At 27.6% G+C, this 22,196-nt stretch overlaps 1 long non-coding RNA gene across 1 annotated transcript; it reads right to left on the reverse strand.

Annotated features, from left to right (window-relative positions):
* Positions 1–1,067: 1,067 nt before the first annotated feature.
* Positions 1,068–3,154, reverse strand: LOC125586285. The gene is made up of 4 exons (XR_007322794.1): positions 2,754–3,154; positions 2,518–2,649; positions 1,935–2,157; positions 1,068–1,805 (listed from the first exon to the last, which is right to left on the reverse strand). It is a non-coding gene; the product is annotated as an uncharacterized LOC125586285 (long non-coding RNA).
* Between the last annotated feature and the right edge of the window lie 19,042 nt (positions 3,155–22,196).

Below are 22,196 nucleotides of genomic sequence, written 5' to 3' on the forward strand. Positions count from 1 at the left end.
TTATGAATCAAATTCGTGTGTAAATAGAGTGAGAGGGAGGATGAAGATATGGAGTGAATGAAGAGGAAGAGGAGTGCTTGTATATATAGATTAAATCCTGCCGACAGACCGAGGAAATTCCGACGGAATTCCGACGCCAACGGCTAGTTCGTCGGAATTTCCTCGGAATTTTGTAAAATCCCCCAACGGCTCTCCAACGGCTAAAATATTTCCTCGGAATTCATCGGTTTTTTCCGAGGAACACATTGTTCCTCGGAATTTCCTCGGAATATTCCGACGGACTGAGGTTTCCTCGTAATTCCGTCAGTATATTCCGAGGAAATTCCGAGGAACCCCAATTTTGTGTTTCCTCGAAATTTCCTCGGAAATTCCTCGGTATATTCCGAGGATTTCATTTTCCGTCGGAATGTCCGTCAGAATACCGCTGTTTTCTTGTAGTGTATGGGCCAGAGGAAGAAGATGAATGGAAACCCTAGAGCCGATATCGCTACGGCTGAGAACGATGAGGGTTCAATCCATAAAATAGAAAACGAAGCGTTTTGATAATGCTGAGTTTCTCTTATTCAGGATAGGCTTTACCAAGTTTTACAAAAAAAATCATGTGCAATCAAAAGCCCAAACAAAATTTAAACTTGAATAAATGAAACGCAGAGTTTCAATGAAGGGGACACGTGTCACTCCCAAAATGCACGAATTGATGACATGGCATCACAGGAGTGTCACCAACATCCTTTTATATATATAGATAAATATGAGTGACATTTTTTTTGCTTTCATGCATTCCGAATTTTGATATGCAATGAAGGAGATGTAGGAGTAGGGAATCATGTGTTGTTGTATTAGTATAGTAGGGTTTTATATTTCCGCCGGACCGTGGATGTATTCATTTGAAACTATTGTTGGATTCCGTCGCAAACGTAAATACATTTTGTTATATGCAACACTTGCATAAATGGTATAACTCACAAAAACGTTAGTTTGAATATATTTAGATATAAAAAATTTTGAATTTAAGGTTTGTATTTGATACGATAACTCGATAAGGTTGAAAGTTTAAGTTGATATAATAAGGTCTTTATATGATTCCATGTGTTTAGTCCATTATAACGAAGAATCAAACTGTACAAAACTTTTTTCTACAAATATTATCGACACTTCCTAATATGAGTCGCAGAAATGTGTAGTCGTTTGCGTTAAAAAGGAATATAGCACGGGAGCGTATGCTTAACACTCTTCCTTAAATTGTTGTCAACTTTTGTCTTTCTTACAAAACTCCTCAACTTTCTTCACATTGAAGCTCTTCACCTGTTCTCCTGAAGATGACTTGGTCTCAAGTATCACATAGTAGTCGTCTAATGACTCAGACAAAGAGTGGTTCACAACTGAGTTATGTCCTTTCTTGAAACTCAATCCCAGTGTCATCGGAAGATGCTGAGCCGTATTGATGATTCATGATGCTTCCTCCAATTACAAAAGCATCAGCCTTGTGGTGATGATGATGAAGTTTCACAGCTCTCTTGGATCTTCTCCTGATAGGTGATGAAGAAGTTTCAGTCTCAGATTAACTATCCATGAAAATCTTCTCTCTCTCAGAGTGACAAGCCATGTGACCACAAAGAGCTTTAGAACAAGGGAAACCTTTACCACATTCTCTGCAACAAAGAAGTGATGTTGCTGTTGTTGATGTTTCAGAGCCATGATGTCTCTCTGAACCACAAACCTCTTGTGCTGAAAACTTCAATAGCCGCAATGGATGGGTCAAAAGTAAAATTGGGTCACCGGTGTGGAGTTGAGGTAGAGGTTTCCTGCGATGCAAGAGTTTCTGTTTAGTTATGGCTTATAGGCAGAGATATGAGTAGAACTGTTAAACGTTAACTACATTGAAAAAGGGCCAAACTAATAAAGCGATTATGTGAGAGTGATGATCTTTTAACCTTTTTATCAAGAAGCACCAGGGTAATACCCATGAACTCTTCATTCTTCTTGATGTTTTGCTGAATCCCATAAACGAAGGAGCCGACCAACAACCACGTGAGAGGACCGACCAAGGCGGAAAATGTATGGAAGAAACGAACACATAAATGGATCAACATCTAAATCTAGATGTTTATTTGTCCTTTATCTAACATGAGGAATCAGATGGAGTTCATGACGTAACTGAGAATCAACCAGTCCAACATGAAATAAGTTTCACATGTTCAAATATGTGCTACTTTGACAGCAAGAAATATGATTATAGTGGTAAATATGTAACACATATTAGTTGATACATGTCTATCAGGTTAACCAGATACTTTGTATAGATATATATATATATATATATATATATATATTATTATTATTATTTAAATTTTTTAGTCATGTGATGAAATGAAACTGCAAAGGTTCCACACAAAAGAAAAAAAGTTCACGACATGCAAATTCAATAATAAACATCATGAACTACTTTCTGGAAGCAAACAGAAGGAAGACACACACAAACACAACAGTTTTTTTAAAGATGAAATTAATCATTACCATCATCAGTAGAATCAATAGAATCAAGCCACGGCTGCATCAGCAATTGCTTTCTTCTTCTTGATGGCATCCTCAGTAAGTACACTGCAATGCAACTTGACCGGAGGTAAGCGAAGATGCTTTGCGTTTGCCCTGGAAGGAAAATTAGAGCACACTATTATGATTGAAAAATTCAAGAGCATATCATCATCATCCAGCTAGCAGTAGATCTTGTCAAGGTCTAGAAGGGCACTTACGTGTTATTAATAGTCAAAACTTCCGATACCGTTTCTCCCTTAACCCATTCAGAAGTGACGGAAGAAGCGGCGATGGAGGCGCCACAGCCAAAGGTCTTGAATCGAGAATCAGTGATGTGACTGGAATCATCTACCTTAATCTGGAAGGTCGTCAAGAAGTAGGAGCTCTAACTTATAGGTTTGATGTATAGGAAGGAAACAGAAAGGTCGGGATTGTTATTGAACAACATTTATTGACGAAATTAAGAAGAATATGTTGAACCTAAGGGAAGGTTAGGAGTTGAGAAAATGAATCATTGTGTTTGGAGACTTAAGGTTAACGGTGCGGCGAGGTTGAAGAGTCGAGGAACCATAACAACGAAACCCTAATCTACGCCTACTCAAAACACAGAGTTTGGTTATATGACTGAAACCGAAATAATGAACTAAATTATTAAACCAAACGCGAAGACTTAATGAAACTAAACCGAACATGGGTCCCACAAACTTTAAAGAATGCACACGTGCATAGGCTTAGGGAAGATTAAAAACTCTCCTATTATAATATAGACTAGAGATTAACCCGGATTACGCCCGAAATTTTTATTTTTTACTAATTTAAATTATTAAATTATTTATATTTAGGTTATGATATATATATTTATATAAATGTTAAGATACATGTCATAATTAAATTTATTTTTAAATTTTAACACGTTAAATTAACATATTTGTAACTATTTAAATATTTTTTTGTAATTTTGCTGGCTATATAGTTATCATATTTAGCGAAACTATCTGTTGAATGTTGAAATAAATGTTTTAGATATTTAATTAAACTGAAGAGTAATTTTGGATCGACCACATGCTCAACAATCGATCAATACGTAAAAAGATGGTCGATCTCCTTGGTCAGGTAAGTACAATTTTAGCAAAAATATCTTTGATTTTCAAATATTAAGTATATAACTATTCTTTTGAATATTGTTTTTTTGAATTATATTTTTTGATTATATAATTGTATTATAATGTTTATGTAAATATTTTTTGTGATGTTTGAATTTGTGTTGTTCGTATATAGGGCTGTTCAATATGGCAAAACCGAACCGTACCGAACCGAACCAAACCGAAATAGATAATATGGTTTGGATTTGGTATATACCATACAAACCAAATGGATATGATTTTTAAAAAACCGTAGGATTTGGATATGGTTCGGTATATAACCGATAAAACCGAATAAACCGAATAAAATCGATCAAAAAATAGAAACATGTAAATATGTATATATTTTATAACAACGTACGAAAATCATAAGTTAATTTTTTTGCTAATAACTATTACCATATTTTTTACAGTAGTAAAATAGTCCTGATTTGTAAAACACTTGAACTATAATTAAATAACAATTCATCGCAAACATGCTTCTTATTTTCTTAGTCTTCTTTTGATCTTTTTGCTTTAATTTAGCATTGACTAAATTGAAATAAAGATTATAAATTTGATGATAACAATTAGTGGAAATTCTTCACAATTTTTTTTATCTATAAACGAATAGAGTTTCGTGTTTAATAGAAGAAACATGACTTTGATGAACGTTAAATATGAAAGAATATAATAACTTATTTTTTGTGCTTCGTGCTTCTGTTTTATTTTTCGTTTTTTATTTTTATTATCAAAATTTTGAGCTTTGATTTTAATTATAGATTTGATTATTTTATTAGATGATAGAAACATTTTTTATTTTTGTTCTTTTATTTAAAATTATAATATTTTTTAATAAATGAATGTGTTGACAACAAGACTCTAAAATTCATATAATATGATCCCAAAATAAAGAATTATGTTTTTTTGGTATAAAACCGAATAAACCGAAAACCGACGGTATATAAACCGAACCAAACCGAAGTAAATATGGATTTAGAATGGTAGTTATATTTTATTAACCGAAATACCGAAAAACCGAAAAAACCGAACCTAAACCGAACCGATATCTGGATTGAACACCCCTATTTGTATACGTAACCTAGATGATATTGATGTTTAACAATTTATTGTTTTCTGGAAATAGAAAGTAATTATATATCAAAACGTATCTAATACTTGTTAAATGATAGTATAATGTAAATTACATTTATTATTTGAAAATAACCATTTGATGTTTTTATTTTATTTTTAAATCAGAAATTATTTTTATTTAAAAACATTATTCATATATAATATAATAGTTTAAGTTTGGAAGATTAATCTATATATATAAATGATGTATATTTAAAAAATAATAATTTAAGATATTATATATTGAGTAACTGAATAAAAGCTGAATTTTTTATCTTGAAAATCAAATATTTATATTTTTGTCTTTATGTTATAATCACCAATCCATCATAGATATTTATAACTCAGTATGTTTTAAAAAAAAACTTAGTTTTAAGTAATAAATAAATTTAATAAATTAAATTCATCACCTATAATGTTCTGTAAACTATATTTTAACACTCTCTAAAATTATATTTTAAGCATAATATTACTATTATTTAATTTAAGTTATTTTAAGCATAATATATGCTAAACCAACTTAAATTATATTTACAATTGGACCATCCTAAACTGGTTAATAAACCAAAAACAATACTAAACCAACATGAACCAATGCCTGATTCGGCGAGGAAGGAAGTGTTTCGGGATAAACGCTTGAATGGTTATTAACTGTAATGGTTTGATCATGAAAGAGTTAGTATGAATATTAACAATAAAATTAGATTAGATTAATTTAAATTTGTAAGAATACCTTTGAGTCTATGAAAAGCAATTCAATTCCCATGAATAAGTTTGGCTTTTGGAAGTTGTGGGTTTTCCAACAATGAATCCACCTAACAAAAAGTTCGTTGTTATAAAAAAATTTCTTCAAGGTCATTAAAGGTTTTTGGGACGGCAAGAGTTGATGGTGGAACCATTTTTTTGCTCGAACGCTTTGAAGTTTTCCTTGATAGTGTGAGGTTGATGTTGATGGAATAATGAGTTTTATAGGGACTTTCTTGATGTAAAACTATAGATTTTTATTTATTTTTGTTTAATGTGGTATTTCTATTTTTATATAATTTACTACCATTTTAAGATAGATGTACATTTTAATATAGATGTTTAAATCTTAATGCATTTTTTCCATTTTTTTAATGTTTATTTCCATTTCTTATATTTTTTATTTACGTAATATCTATATTTTGTATTTTAAAATATATATTTAAATCTTAATGTACTTTTTCCATTTTTTTTTAAATTGTGTATTTACTTATATTATATATTTTACATTTTAAGATAGATGTTCAATGATTAATGAATTTTTTCCATTTTTTAAAAAAATTGTGTATTTACTTATTATTATATATATAATTCATATATTATATATTTACATTATTTACTTATTATTTATTTTCCTGTATATGTATTTTAATTTCTTGTACTTTTTATTTACTTAATATCTCTATTTACATTTTAAGATAGATGTTTATATAACCAAACGTATGACTGAAACCGAAATAATGAACTAAATTATTAAACCAAACGCGAAGACTTAATGACCAAAATAAACCGAACATGGGTCCCACAAACTTTAAAGAATGCACAAGTGGATAGGCTTAGGAGAGATTAAAAACTCTCCTATTATAATATAGACTAGGAGTTAATCCGCGCGCGTAGCGCGGAGCTATTTTGATTTTTAAATGTTAACTATATAGTTTTTTTTACATTGTATTCTGAACAACAACAAAATTCTGAATTATATGTTTGTGTGCATATATATTTCTTTGGAAAAAAACAGAAAACTATACATTTTTCAGATAGATGTTTAATATAGTTTTTCATTTCTTATATTGTATATTTACTTATTATTTAGTTTTTCTTATATTGTAGGGTAACTCTCTCAAATATTTTTTCTAAAGTTTTTATCACAAAAATAACATTGAATATGTAAAATGACCAAAATAGCCACTTTTTATTTTTAAAATTTTAATTTTAATTTTTTTTAAAAAAATTTGAAATCCTATCCTCAAAACTCATCCTTAACTCTAAACACTAAATCTAGATTAGTTAACCCTACGGTATAAATGTATTTTTATTCTTTAATAAAACTTCTTTTTGTCATTTTTCTCATTAAGGCTATTTTGTGACAAAAAGTTAAACTGACCATCTTAAAGAATTTTTCTATATTGTATATTTATTTATTCTAATTTTCTTGCTTTTATATCAAATGGTAAAATTACAATAGATATTTAATGTAATATTTCTATGTCTTATATTGTATGCTTGATTATTATTTATTTAACTATACATTTTTCATTTAACTATACATTTTTGAGATAGATGTATATTTTTTTATATTGTATATTTACTTACTATTTATCTTTTATTATTTTGTATATTTACTTGTTCTAAATTTCTTGATTTTATATCAATGATAATATTATGATATATATTTAATGTAATATTTTTATTTTTTATATACAATATTTACTAATTATTTATTTTTTTATATTTTTACTTATTATAATATGTAACATTTCTATCTCTTATATTGTATATTTACTTACTATTTATTTCTTCCTATATTATATATATATTTACTTATAAAAGTATTTGTAAATAATAAAAATGTAAAAATAAAAATGTAAAAAATATATTTTTCAGATAGATGTTTGATGTTAGTTTTTATTTTTTATATTGTGTATTTACTTATTTTTTATTTTTTTCTTATATTGTATATTTACTTTTTTATTCTAATATTATGATAGATGCTTAAAGTAATATTTTTATTTCTTATACTTAATTATTGTTGTCAAAAAAAATATACTTAATTATTATTTATTTTACTATACATTTTTCAGATTGATGTTTAATTTAGTTTTTTCAGTTATAATATTGTATATTTACTTATTGTGTATTTTTCTTATATTTTATATTTATTAATTCTAATATTACATTAGATGTTTAATATAATATTTCTATTTTTTTAATTTTATATTTACTTATTATTCATTTTACTAAACATTTTTTTTCAGAAAGATGTTTAATTTAGTTTTTTAATTTTTTAATTGTATTTTACCTATTTTTTATTTTTTCTTATATTGTATATTTATATATTTATTTTAATTTTCTTCCTTTTATACCAAATAATAGTATTATGATAGAGGTTTAATGTGATAATTATATTTCTTATAATGTATGCTTCTTTTACATATATTGTATACTTGTTTCACTTATATTTTATATTTATTTATAAAATATTTAGAAATAATAAAAATGTGAAACTATACATTTTTCAGATAGATGTTTAATGAAGTTTTTCTATTTCTTATAAGGTATATTTACTTATCTAATTGTTTTTCTTTTATATCAAATTGTAATATTACGATAGATGTTTAATGTAATATTTCTATAACTTATATTATATATTTACTTATTATTTATTTTATTATATACTTTTCAGATAGATGTTTAATGTATTTTTTGTATTTCTTATATTGTATATTTACTTATTCTTTATTTTTCTTATTTTATATTCACTTATTGTAGTATTATAATTAATGTTTAATGTAATATTTTTATATTGTATATTTACTTATTATTTATTTAACTATACATTTTTAAGATATATGTTTAATTTAGGTTTTTCTATTTTTTATATTGTATATTCACTTATTATTTATTTAACACGTTAAATGTTTAATATAGTTTTTCATTTCTTATATTATATATTTACTTATTATTTAGTTTTTCTTATATTGTGGGACATCTCTCTCAAATTTTTTTAAAAGTTTTTGTAACAAAAATAACATTGAATAAGTAAAATGACCAAAATAACCACTTTTTATTTTGAAAATTTTAATTTAATTTTTTTTTAATTTGAAATTCCATCCTCAAAACCCCACCTTTAACTCTAAACCTTAAATCTAGATTAGTTAACCCTACGGTATAAAAGTATTTTTACTCTTTAATAAAATTTATTTTGGTCATTTTTCTTATTATGGCTATTTTGTGACAAAAACTTAAACTCACCATCTTAAGGAATTTCTCTGTATTGTATATTTTTTTATTCTAATTTTCGTGCTTTTATATCAAATTGTAAAATTACAATAGTTATTTAATGTAATATTTCTATGTCTTATATTGTATATTTGCTTATTATTTATTTAACTATACATTTTTCCATTTAACTATACATTTTTGAGATAGATGTATAATTTTTTTTATATTGTATATTTACTTACTATTTATCTTTTATTATTTTGTATATTTACTTTTTCTAAATTTCTTGCTTTTATATCAATGATAATATTATGATATATATTTAATGTAATAATATTGTATATTTACTTATTGTCTATTTTTCATTATATTTTATATTTATTAATTCTAATATTACGATAAATGTTTAATATAATATTTCTATTTGTTAAATTGTAAATTTACTTATTATTCATTTTACTAAACATTTTTTTCAGAGAGATGTTTAATTTAGTTTTTTAATTTCTTAATTGTATTTTACCTATTGTTTATTTTTTTTATTGTATATTTATTTATTTAAATTTTCTTTCTTTTATACCAAATAATAGTATTATGATAGAGGTTTAATGTGATATTTATATTTCTTATATTGTACGTTTCTTTTACATATATTGTATGCTTGTTTTACTTATATTGTATATTTACTTATAAAATATTTGAAAATAATAAAAATGTAAAACTATACTTTTTTAAGATAGATGTTTAATGTAGTGTTTCTATTTCTTATATTGTATATTTACTTATCTAATTGTTTTTCTTTTATATCAAATTGTAATATTACAATAGATGTTTAAAGTAATATTTCTATTTCTTATATTATATATTTACTTATTATTTATTTTATAATATATTTTTTAGATAGATGTTTAATGTATTTTTTGTATTTCTTATATTGTATATTTACTTATTATTTTTTTATGTTTTATATTTACTTATTGTAATATTATAATAAATGTTTAGTGTAATATTTATATATTGTATATTCACTTATTATTTATTTAACTATACATTTTCATATATATGTTTAATTTACTTTTTCCATTTTATATATTGTGTATTTACTTATTCTAATTTTCTTGTTTTTGTATCAAATGATAATATTATGATATATGTTTAATGTAATATTTCTATTTATTATATTGTATATATACTTATCCAACTTTTTATTGTTATATACTTTTCAGATAGATGTTTAATGTATTTTTTGTATTTTTTATATTGTATATTTACTTATTCTTTATTTTTCTTATGTTTTGTATTTACTTATTGTAATATTATAATTAATGTTTAATGTAATATTTTTATATTGTATATTTACTTATTATTTATTTAACTATACATTTTTCAGATATATTTTTAATTTAGTTTTTTTCATTTTTATATTGTATATTTACTTACTGTTTATCTTTTCTTATTTTGTATATTTGTTTATTCTAAATTTCTAGCTTTTTTTTACACTGATAATATTACGATATATATCTAATGTAATATTTTTATTTTTATATACTATATTTACTTATTATTTATTTTTTCTTATATTTTATATTTATTTATTCTAATATTACGATAAATATTTAATATAATATTTGTATTTCTTATATTGTGTATTTAGTTATTATTTATTCTACTACACATTTTTCATATATATGTTTAATTTAGTTTTTTTATTTCTTAATTGTATATTTACTTATAATTTATTTTCCTTATATTTTATATTTACTTATTAGTTTAATACAATGTTTCTGTTTATTTACTTACATATTATTTATTTTTCCTTATATTACAAATTTACTTATTATTTATTTTCTATTTTTTAAATAATAATGCCACGTGTCATCTTTCGGGAGAATTTTTTTCGCTGATGTGGACGCTCTATGGAGCCTCAAATAGTTCCTTTTATTAGTATAGATTTAATATAATATTTGTATTTCTTATATTATGTATTTAGTTATTATTTATTCTACTACACATTTTTCATATATATGTTTAATTTAGTTTTTTTAATTCTTAATTGTATATTTACTTATAATTTATTTTCCTAATATTGTATATTTACTTATTAGTTTAATACAATGCTTCTGTTTATTTACTTACATATTATTTATTTTTCCTTATATTTTAAATTTACTTATTATTTATTTTCTATTTTTTAAATAATAATGCCACGTGTCATCTTTCGGAAGAATGTTTTTCGCTGATGTGGACACTCTATGGAGCCTCAAAAGGTTCCTTTTATTTAATGTAGTTTTTCCATTTTTTATGTTGTATGTTTACATATTATTTTTTAAAAATAAAAATGTAAAATGGTAATCTTACATATGTTTAATGTAGTATTTTTATTTTTTATGTTGTATGTTTACATATATTTATTATTTTCGAAATTATATATAATGTTTTTTGTTTTTTTTTTATAAAACGGTAATGTTACATTATGGAGATAAGCCGTCTTTTTTTTAAGTGAAAAATGGTAATTTTACATATGTTTAATGTAGTTTTTCCATTTTTTATGCTGTATGTTTACATATTATTTATAATTTTCGAAAATTAGTAATATTAAAATGTAAAATAATATTTTATGCCACGTGTCATCTTTAGGGAGAAGTTTTTTGCTGATGTGGACGCTCTATGGAGTATATTTATAATATTTACTTATTATTTATTTTTCTATGTATTGAGTATTTCTCTTTCTTATACTTTATATTTAGATAATATTTATATCTTATATTTTAAGATAGATGTTTAATTCTTAATGTTTTTTTCCATTTTTAATGTAAAACGGCAATGTTTAATAGAAGAACTTGGAAAAATAGTCAAATAGTTATATTTATGTTTTTTTTTTTTTTTTTATAAAATGGTAGTGTTACATTATGGAGATAAGCCATTTTTTGAGTGAAAAATGGTAATCTTACATATGTTTAATGTAGTTTTTCCATTTTTTTTATGTTGTATGTTTACATTTTTTTGTTATTTTTAAATGTAAAATGGTAATCTTACATATGTTTAATGTAGTATTTCCATTTTTTATGTTGTATGTTTACATATTATTTATTATTTTCGAAATTATGTATAATGTTTTTTTTTTACAAAATAGTAATGTTACATTATGGAGATAAGCCGTCTTTTTTTTAATGAAAAATGGTAATCTTACATATGTTTAATGTAGTTTTTCCATTTTTTATGTTGTATGTTTACATATTATTTTTTAAAAATAAAAATGTAAAATGGTAATCTTATATATGTTTAATGTAGTATTTCCATTTTTTATGTTGTATGTTTACATATATTTATTATTTTCAAAATTATATATAATGTTTTTTGTTGTTTTTTTATAAAACGGTAATGTTACATTATGGAGATAAGCCATCTTTTTTTTAAGTGAAAAATGGTAATTTTACATATGTTTAACGTAGTTTTTCCATTTTTTATGCTGTATGTTTACATTTTATTTATAATTTCGAAAATTAGTAATATTAAAATGTAAAACAATATTTTATGCCACGTGTCATCTTTCGGAAGAAGTTTTTTGCTGATGTGGACGCTCTATGGAGCCTCAAAAGGTCCCTTTTATTAGTAAGGATTAATGTAATATTTCTTTTACTTATATTATATATTTACTTATTATTTATTTTATTATATACTTTTCAAATAGATGTTTAATATATTTTTTGTATTTCTTATATTGTATATTTACTTATTCTCTATTTTTCTTATTTTATATTCACTTATTGTAGTATTATAATCAATGTTTAATGTAATATTTTTATATTGTATATTTACTTATTATTTATTTAGCTATACATTTTTCAGATATATGTTTAATTTAGGTTTTTCCATTTTTTATATTGTATATATACTTATTGTTTATCTTTTCTTATTTTGTATATTTATTTATTCTAAATTTCTTGCTTTTATATCAATGATAATATTACGAGATATATATCTAATGTAATCTTTTTATTTCTTATATACTATATTTGCTTATTATTTTTTATTTTAATTTATATTTATTTATTCTAATATTACGATTAATATTTAATATTTATATTTCTTATATTGTGCATTTAGTTATTATTTATTATACTATACATTTTTCAGATATATGTTTAATTTAGTTTTTTATTTCTTAATTATATATTTACTTATTATTTATTTTCTTTATATTGTATATTTACTTATTATTGTTTAATGCAATGTTTCTATTTCTTATATTGTTTATTTACTTATTATTTATTTTTTTTATACTGCAAATTTACTTATTATTTATTTAACAATACATTTTTCTGATATATGTTTAATTTAGATTTTTTTTATTTTTTATATTGTATATTTACTTATTGTTTATCTTTTCTTATTTTGTATATTTATTTATTCTAAATTTCTTGCCTTTATATTAATGATAATATTACGATACATATCTAATGTAATATTTTTATTTCTTATATACTATATTTGCTTATTATTTTTTTATATTTATTTATTCTAATATTACGATAAATATTTAATATAATATTTATATTTCTTATATTGTGTATTTAGTTATTATTTATTATACTATACATTTTTCAAATATATGTTTAATTTAGTTTTTTTATTTCTTAATTATATATTTGCTTATTATTTATTTTTTTATATTGTATATTTACTTATTATTGTTTAATGCAATGTTTCTATTTCTTATATTGTTTATTTACTTATTATTTATTTTTTCTTACACTGCAAATTTACTTATTATTTATTTTCTATTTTTTTAAATAATAATGCCACGTGTCATTTTTCGGGAGAATTTTTTTTCGCTGATGTGGACGCTCTATGGAGCCTCAAAAGGTCTCTTTTATTAGTAAGGACTTATTATTTATTTTTCCTTATACTGCAAATTTACTTATTATTTTTTTTCTATTTTTTAAATAATAATGTCACGTGTCATTTTTCGGGAGAATTTTTTTTCGCTGATATGGACGCTCTATGGAGCCTCTAAAAGTCCCTTTAATTAGTAAGGATTTACTAATATGATGGTCTTAGAAAAATAATTTAACATTTTGTATTTCTTTACACAAGCAGGATATATTTGAAAGTTCTAAATTTATCAACTCAAAAACTTTTCGTGATTTAAGTACCTATGGAAAGTTAAAATTTCCCACCAGTTTTTTTGTATATTAAATGGTTATATTTTAGTTTGAACTTTACTAAAATTTTAAAAAATGAATACTACCCTAGTTCAAACAAAAAAAAGAACGAATATTACCCAATTAAGAAAATAGTTTGATCGTCAAAGTAAAATTGTAATTGCGTTGGGAAAAAAAGTTAGTTTAACCTTTATTTATCAGTTTATTACTCTATTAACTCTAATTTTATTTCAATTACTAGTTTGTTTTGTTGCCCGTTTTGCCTTTAATTTTTTGTTTCAAAAATAGTCTTTGCGATTTTGCCATTTAACAGATTTATCTTTCCTAACATCTTACGTAGTCAGAAATTTATTCTTGACATAGTTAAATTTTTATCTACATATTTATTTAAATTTGACATTACTTTAATAAATTTATCACATTTTGGCCACAAACTTATTTAATTTCGAAAAAAATTATATAACATCCATATATTTATTTTTTCCTTGGCCTCAAATTTATTGCAAGTAACAGTTTTTATTAGGATTCAATAGATTTATTTATTTTTTTTGCCACAGATTTACTTTATTTGCCAGATTTAATTGAATTTGATAGACTAAATTTTCTTTTAGCCATAGATTGACCTCTTTCTAACAGATTTAATTAGATTTCACCTAATTATTTTTTCCTTGGTCACAAATTTACTTACTTCTAACAGATTTAATTACAATTTGATAGATTTTTTTTTGTTTTCTCACCACAAATTTAGTTAGATAGACTTATTTATTCTTTTGACAACAAATTTACTATAAATAACGAAATTTGAATGGTTAAATAAAATCGTAACAAAACCATTTAAATACATACATGAACACGATCATTCTCATTATACTGTCCTGCAAAATTGTATACATTCTTGTAATTATCAAATTTAAATTGGGAAAAACTCCATTTAAATCCCGAACTTACAAAAAGAAGCCAAATAAATCCTGAACTCTTAACTGATCCATTTAAATCATGAACTTTTTAAAATAAGCCATTTAAACTTTGAACTTTTAGTTGACCAGACTAATTTAAACCCATAGGAAGTCAACAGTTAAATTGTTTAATTTCCGTTAAGTATGACAGTTTAGTTAGTAGAAACTTTGCCATTTTTAAAGCCTTCAATCAAATCATAAGAACCTTAAAGCCCTATAAAATTAAAACTTCAAATCAATATTCTTCTTCTAGTTGTAACTGGAGAAGATGTAATCCTGCGAGATCCCGTGGAGATCATGCAACGACATCCCGTTGAAAGTGTTGGAGGAGATGACAAGAGATTGTGAATCATATAGGAATGATTGCGAAGCAATAGATGATCCTGGTGATAAATTTGAGAACAAGATTGGGAAAAATGGCATAGGAGTCAAAGAAGAAACTTGTCGAGATATGGTAGAGGCATTTGGAGAGTTTGCTAGAAATAAGGATACTGAGAGTGATGATGATTATGTGTTTTGTGTTTTTACCTTCTTAGTGACTCAGATTGAACTTCATGTTTCAATCTCTTTGTTCATTTGTTGATATTGCAAATTTTGGATTTATGGAAGGAACCCCACATTCACGACATGACACAAATAATTCTCACAACACTAAAACAAAGAAAAACTAGAGAAAAAAAGAAAACCCCTTATTCATCAGAGATAGGCTTAGCAGTAGCAGAAGGGAGATCTAGCTAGATCTCCTCTTGGAAAAACTTTCACTACGGCCTGATCACGCTTCTCCTTAAGTCTAGAACCAAGAAGGTGCTGCTACCCAGCTGCGTCAGAGTCTGCCAATGGGGCCACAAGCCTCTTGATTGGCAGTATGTTCCGTAATTACAACTAGGAGAAGTTTCAAATGTTTAAGAATTTAGGGTTCTTATGACATAGATTGGGGTTTTAAGTTAAATGTCTACTAAATGACGGGTAACAAAACTTAACAGATGTTAACTACATTTAATAGTTGACTTTCTCTGGATTCAAATTAGCCCGGTCAACGAGACTTTAAGCTTTAAATGGCTAATTTTGCGAAATCAGGATTTAAAAAGATCACTTAAGAGTTCGGGATTTATTTGGCTTTGTTTTGTAAGTTCGGGATTTAAATGACACTTTTCACAAACTGTTAAGCTCCCTCTCTCTCTCTTCATTATTGCCACAATAACCATAGTCAAACGTTTAGTGTCTTTAGATGATTTTTTTACAAATACATGTAGAATATTGCTTATGGCATTAACATCTGTAGCTTAACATTCATTCTAAAGAGATCAATGAGGACGTGATAGACCAAGATCAAGAATGGAGTAATCATTGAGTACATTTCTAGCTCTTTGGAGAAAAAGTAACCAAAACACTAAACATATCGACTAAGAGCAAAGCGGTGTTATCATTCAACGCGCTTTTCAAGTTCCCGATTGTACAAGAACACAATAAACGATAACCAAACCCAGCGGTTACATAACTCACCGCTATCACCATAGCCACCGTCCGTAGTGAAGGAGAGAGACGGGGAATATTAGATTACTTCGAAGGTTTTTCGGGTGCTCTCTCAAGAAGTCCAATTTACCGTACAATGAACTGATCATCCGCATCTCTCTGGTTCTTATCTTCAACGGGAAACGATTGACGGTGTTCTAGGTTTTGTTTGGGGAGACGATTGATTTTTCTGTCTGGTCCTGGTCCTGTTTTCATTTTGTCTATAACTGCCGCTTTCTAACTCGCATTCTCCCAATTCGTCGAGAACCGCCGGTGAATCCCATGAATCCTAATTTTTGTTTAATCGTGATTTTAATAGGTGTTTTTAATTGTTTACCAAAACTAATATAATGGCATTGTTGTAATAATTATCAACTATTATATGGTTATTTCGTCTTTATGCTACCATTCTAACATGCATCAACGAAAGGAAATTAATCTAGTAATTAATTACAGAAAAATAAGAATTAGTCTGAGTAATTTTCTCTATTACAACACTGAGAAATATTACATAGACGATTTCACGGCCATATGAGAATACATGTCTGACTGCATCACTCTGAGCCGCCCTACGTCACTCTGAACCGTCCTATGAGATCAATGTTCGATGGTGCGTCTTGCACCATGTTGAAGACCTCTTGTAACCATTTTTCTCCATAATCTGCATAATTTGCGTTTTCTGGGGTTTGAACCCAGACCTCCTGGTGTAGAAGCATTAATGAACCCTTAGTCAAACCACTGGACTAAGGGGGCTTACACGGTAATTTTCTGTAAGGATAACAACCGCATGGGTATTCTTTTATTTGTAATGTTTAGCATTATGGTTGTTTGTATGTTTTAGTTGTTTGTGTGAATATATTTGTTGATGATATCTGTTACTGATGTTCAAACAACTAAATAAGCATGTTAAAGTCATTTGTTTTTTGGTATTTTTTATAAAATTACCATTTTCAAGTATCTATGGGTTATACAATTTAGATGGTTTGTGCATATTAATTTATGCTAATAAAAACACACAATTTTTCATAGTGTTAGATTTGATATGTTTAATTAATATATTGTACTTTATTCTATATATTATTAAGTTCTATCAATTGTAATATTTGACTAATTAAAAATCAGAAATCATAAAGTATAAAATAATGTTCAGCTATACATAATTTAGGGGTGTTCAAATCCGGATTTTGGTTCATTTTTTTGATTTTTCGGTAATTCGGTTTATAAAAAATAACTACCATATTAAAACCATATCTAGTTTGATTTGGTTTGGTTTGGTTTATATACCGTCGATTTTAAGTATGTTTGGCTTTATACCAAAAGCCCATAAATATATTTATCATTAATAATATTTTGTGAATTTTACTTTAGATAATTTTTAGATGATTAGATATCGGCTTTAGTAAACACATGACGATGTTTCAGTTCTTAAATAGACCGTTTTTTCTTATCATTTTTTACTATTGAAAATAATTAGTAAACATATTAAGTTAATAATTTTTATAAAATAAAAATAAGAAAAAATAGCAATCCATAATATTATTAAATATCTAAATATTAGTACATATATTTGTCAATGAAAAATTAAAAATTATGCTTTGTTTGATTTGATAAAAATTTAAAAAGAATTTTTTTTTTTAACTTAAAACAAAATATTAAATATAAATATACTACTATATTTAAACCATTTGTTGTGTTGTGAAGATATGGCAGAATGCAAAGGCCTAAACAAGTATCATCCGCCAGACTTTGATCCGAAGAAGATACCTCGCCTCCGAAACCGAAGAACCATCAGAAAAGAATTTGATTTATGCTTCCTGTACGTGCTCGTTGCAACAAGTGTGGTAATTACATGTCGGAGGGCACCAAATTCAATAGCCGTGAAAAATGTGATGAGCATTATTAATAATTAACATTACCTCATATGTGATTAATCAAAATATCATTGCTTGTGTGTCATCATGAGAATCATTCTCTTAGCATAACTTTATAACTTTGCAGAAGAATACAACAAAGTTATCACTGGGACTCCAATCTTTGTGTCGCAACTATATGGCACTGACAACGACAAGGAGAAGTGATTCGTAGCTAGCTAGGTTTGTTGGATCTGGAGATTTTAGTATGCATAAATTGGTTTGGAATCTTACGTTATCAAGAATTTAAATGTCTGTGCCTCTTGAGGAAGAAAAGACTGCAAAAGGTATATGTTGATACCATAGGTTTAAAGTTTTGTGAATGTGAGATTTTAAGAAAGCAAAGTTGCTAAAGTTTGGACATTCAAATCAAGCAGTTAGCATAAGCAGTTACACACAAGTTCTTAAAACTAGCATCAGTGGCATACTTTCTGAGTTTATGTTTTCACGTTAGCTTGATACCATAGAGATGAGTAACAAACAAAGTGTGACGAACACGCAGAGAAAATAAGGGTTGGCGCTGTTAATGGAAACTTAGTTTCCCTAAACAAAACAGATTTGTATTCACAACAGTGCCAGCCCTGACCTAAAGCTGGTAAAGCTAGGGCTTCAGGTGCCAAAATAGATTAAACGTTTAAGGGCATCAAAATTGTAAAAGTCGCTTATAGTCCAGAGGTTGATCAACACAACCTAAGGTCAATGGTTCTCAGTTCGATTCCTAGGGGTTGCCATTTTTTTTAATTCGCTTTAAGGTAACAATTTTTACTGGGCCGGACCTGATTCACAATCCTTATGATTGTGGCTAAAAACAAAAAAAAAAAAAAATACTTTACTCAAACTTGAGAGAAAATCAATAATTTAATTTATCTGAGAAAAATATGATAACTCAGTTCGGTTCCCAGGGACATTTTTTTAATTCGTTTTAGGCAACAATTTTTACTGGACCGGGCCTGATTCACAATCCTTATAATTGTGGCTAAAAACAAAAAAAAAGTATTTTACTCAAACTTGAGAGAAAATCAATAATTTTATTTATCTGAGAAAATATGATATGTTTCCAAGAGAATGTCAATGTCTTTGTATAGACATAGAAACAATACGAGTGAAAGAGTACGAAACGCAAGAGACATAACTCTTCTCTCTTGCAACCCTTAATATAATAACTACCACTCTTGTACCCTTTAACATAATAACTACTCTTATGAACATACACAAGTCTTAACATACACTCTTTGATTCAACATATACAATTTCATATGTAACTATTAAAACTAAACTCAATTATAGGTCTTTTGGGTTAATAGTGGATAACGAAAATACTACTGAGTCTTAAAAACGCTGCGTTTTGCTAAAGGCGATTTATTGGCGATTCTGACTGCGATTCGTGTCGAGGGTTTCTGATGATTTCGGCATCGCCGCCGGGCTCATCTGGTTCACCGGAGAGTACCAAAGAGATTCAAGGGGTTAGTGATGAAGGATTGAGAGAAGGGAAGAGTATGAAGGAAGATCAGATTCTAAGAGATTCAAAATGGGTTGATGTGGCGCAAGACAAACGAAGTTTGAAGAAGTACGACGTTGAGGTGAAATCGATTGATGGTAAGCATAAAGTGGTGATTCCTGATGAGATTCTCTCCGATGCTACTTCGTTGTGGGAGGATTTCGTTGTAGGAAAGTTTCGGGATATTGCGCCTCATATCGCTAAGGTGCACATGGTGGTGAACAAGATCTGGAGCTATGGTGATTCGTCATCTAAAGTGGAGGTGTATGATGTCAATGCTACGACGATGAGGTTTAAGATCAAAAATCAGAAAGCTCGAGAGAAGGTAATCAAAAGAGGGATGTGGAACATTGCTGGTATTCCTATGATTGTCAAAAAATGGTCTCCTAAGACGGAAGAGGAAAAACAGGAAGAGGAGGCTATTCCAATGTGGGTTCACCTGAGGAAGGTGCCATTGAACATGTTCTCTTGGGAGGCTCTGAGCTTCATGATAAGCGCGGTTGGACATCCAGTACATCTTCATCCAGAAACGATTGCTTGTTCAAACTTTGAGGAGGCAAAGATTTTTGTGAATGTTGATGTTACGAAACGCTACCAAAAGAGATTGATTTTGCTATTGAAGGGAAAGAGCTTACTGCTGAGTTCTACTATCCTTGGCTGCCATCAAGATGTAATATCTGTGAGAAGTGGGGGCACAATGAAAAGGTCTGTATTATGAAGAAAAAAGAGAAGAAACAAGGGTTGATGAATGAAGGAACTGGAAGGTATGGGCAAACAAAAGTAAGAAGTAGTAACTCAGGTGGGGACTGTAATAAAGGGGGGGGGGATGATCATTGTATTGCGAATCACACAAGGGAAAGGTCTGGGACAAAGAATAATGAATTGTCCAAACAAAAGGAGGTTACGGAAGGTCAAGATATTGGGATGGAAAAGGATCATGTCTGGGCTTTGGTGTTACCAGATAAAGCGGGTAGAGCTACAGCAAAAACACCAAGCAGGGAGGTAGTTGCTGTTATCTCGGCATCTAAATTCTCTGTGTTAAGTGTGGATGATGTGGAAGATGGTTAAATTCAGAATGAAGAGACGACAGTAATGGATGATGATATTATTGAGGAAGATCAAAGGCAGGAAGAAAGGGAGGGAGATTTGTTGGAAGATGAGATTTTGGATCAAAAATTAAGAGAGAAAGAGAAGTCAGGGGGTGTAAAGGGAGGAAGGAAAGTTCAGAAGCCAAAAGCTCAGGATGCAAATCCTAAGAGCAAAAGGTCTTCTGGACGCAAGCTTTAAAAATGGCGTGTTTTTCATGGAATGTGAGAGGGTTTAATAAAGAGTTGAAGCATTCCATGGTAGCAGAGTGGATAAATAATAGAGAGTTCAAGTTTGGTTGTGTTTTGGAAACAAGAGTGAAGGAAAGTAAGGCAGGAAAGATTTTAAATAAGGTTTTCAGAGATTGGTCTTCTATTAATAATTATGAAGACAGTAGCGGAGGAAGAATTTGGTTTTTATGGAGAGATTCAGTTCGGATTACACCCGTGTACAAGACTGATCAGTTGGTGACAGTTAAAGTGGAGTTGGAAAATGAGGAGGGGTTCTATTGTACTAGTATCTATGCTAGTAATCAAGTGGAAGAGAGGAAAGTGTTATGGGATGATCTTATTCATCATCATGAATCACCGAGCTTCAAAAACAAAGCTTGGATGGTTCTAGGTGATTTTAATGAGATTCTGGAAGGAGATGAGAGTTCGAGGTTTGATAATGGTGGAAGAATGCCTAGTGGAATGAGGGATTTTCAGGCACTGATTCTTCGATGTCGGCTCACAGATATGGCTTATCAGGGGCCTAAGTATACATGGTGCAATAAGGGGGAGGAAGGTATTATCTGCAAGAAGTTAGATAGAGTGTTGCTCAATGAAGAAGCTCTTCTCAGATTTAGCAATGCTTATTCAGTCTTCGAATCCGGTGGCTGTTCTGATCACATGAGGTGCAAAGTGCAGTTGTTTCCCCCTCAGGAGAGAATTAGAAGGCCTTTTAAGTATGTAAATGCTTTGGGTAGTCTTCCCTCATTCCTGCCTATGGTAAAAGAATACTGGGATGCAACAGAGAAATTATTTCATTCCACCTCGGCTATGTTCAGGTTTTCGAAAAAACTGAAGAATTTGAAGCCGTTAATCAGAGAGATGGGTAAGGATAAGCTGGGGAATCTTTCAAAAAGAGCAAAAGAAGCTTTTGATTCTCTTTGCACAAAGCAGAATCTTACTTTAGCAACCCCGAGTGAGGAAGCAATAAAAGATGAAGCGGAAGCGTATGGTAAATGGCTGCATATAGCTAGTTTGGAGGAGGATTTCTTGAAGCAGAAAGCAAAGCTTCATTGGCTGGATATTGGTGACCAAAACAATAAGACT

Source organism: Brassica napus, chromosome C4 (assembly GCF_020379485.1).
Source record: "Brassica napus cultivar Da-Ae chromosome C4, Da-Ae, whole genome shotgun sequence".
Classification (NCBI taxonomy): Eukaryota; Viridiplantae; Streptophyta; class Magnoliopsida; order Brassicales; family Brassicaceae; genus Brassica; species Brassica napus.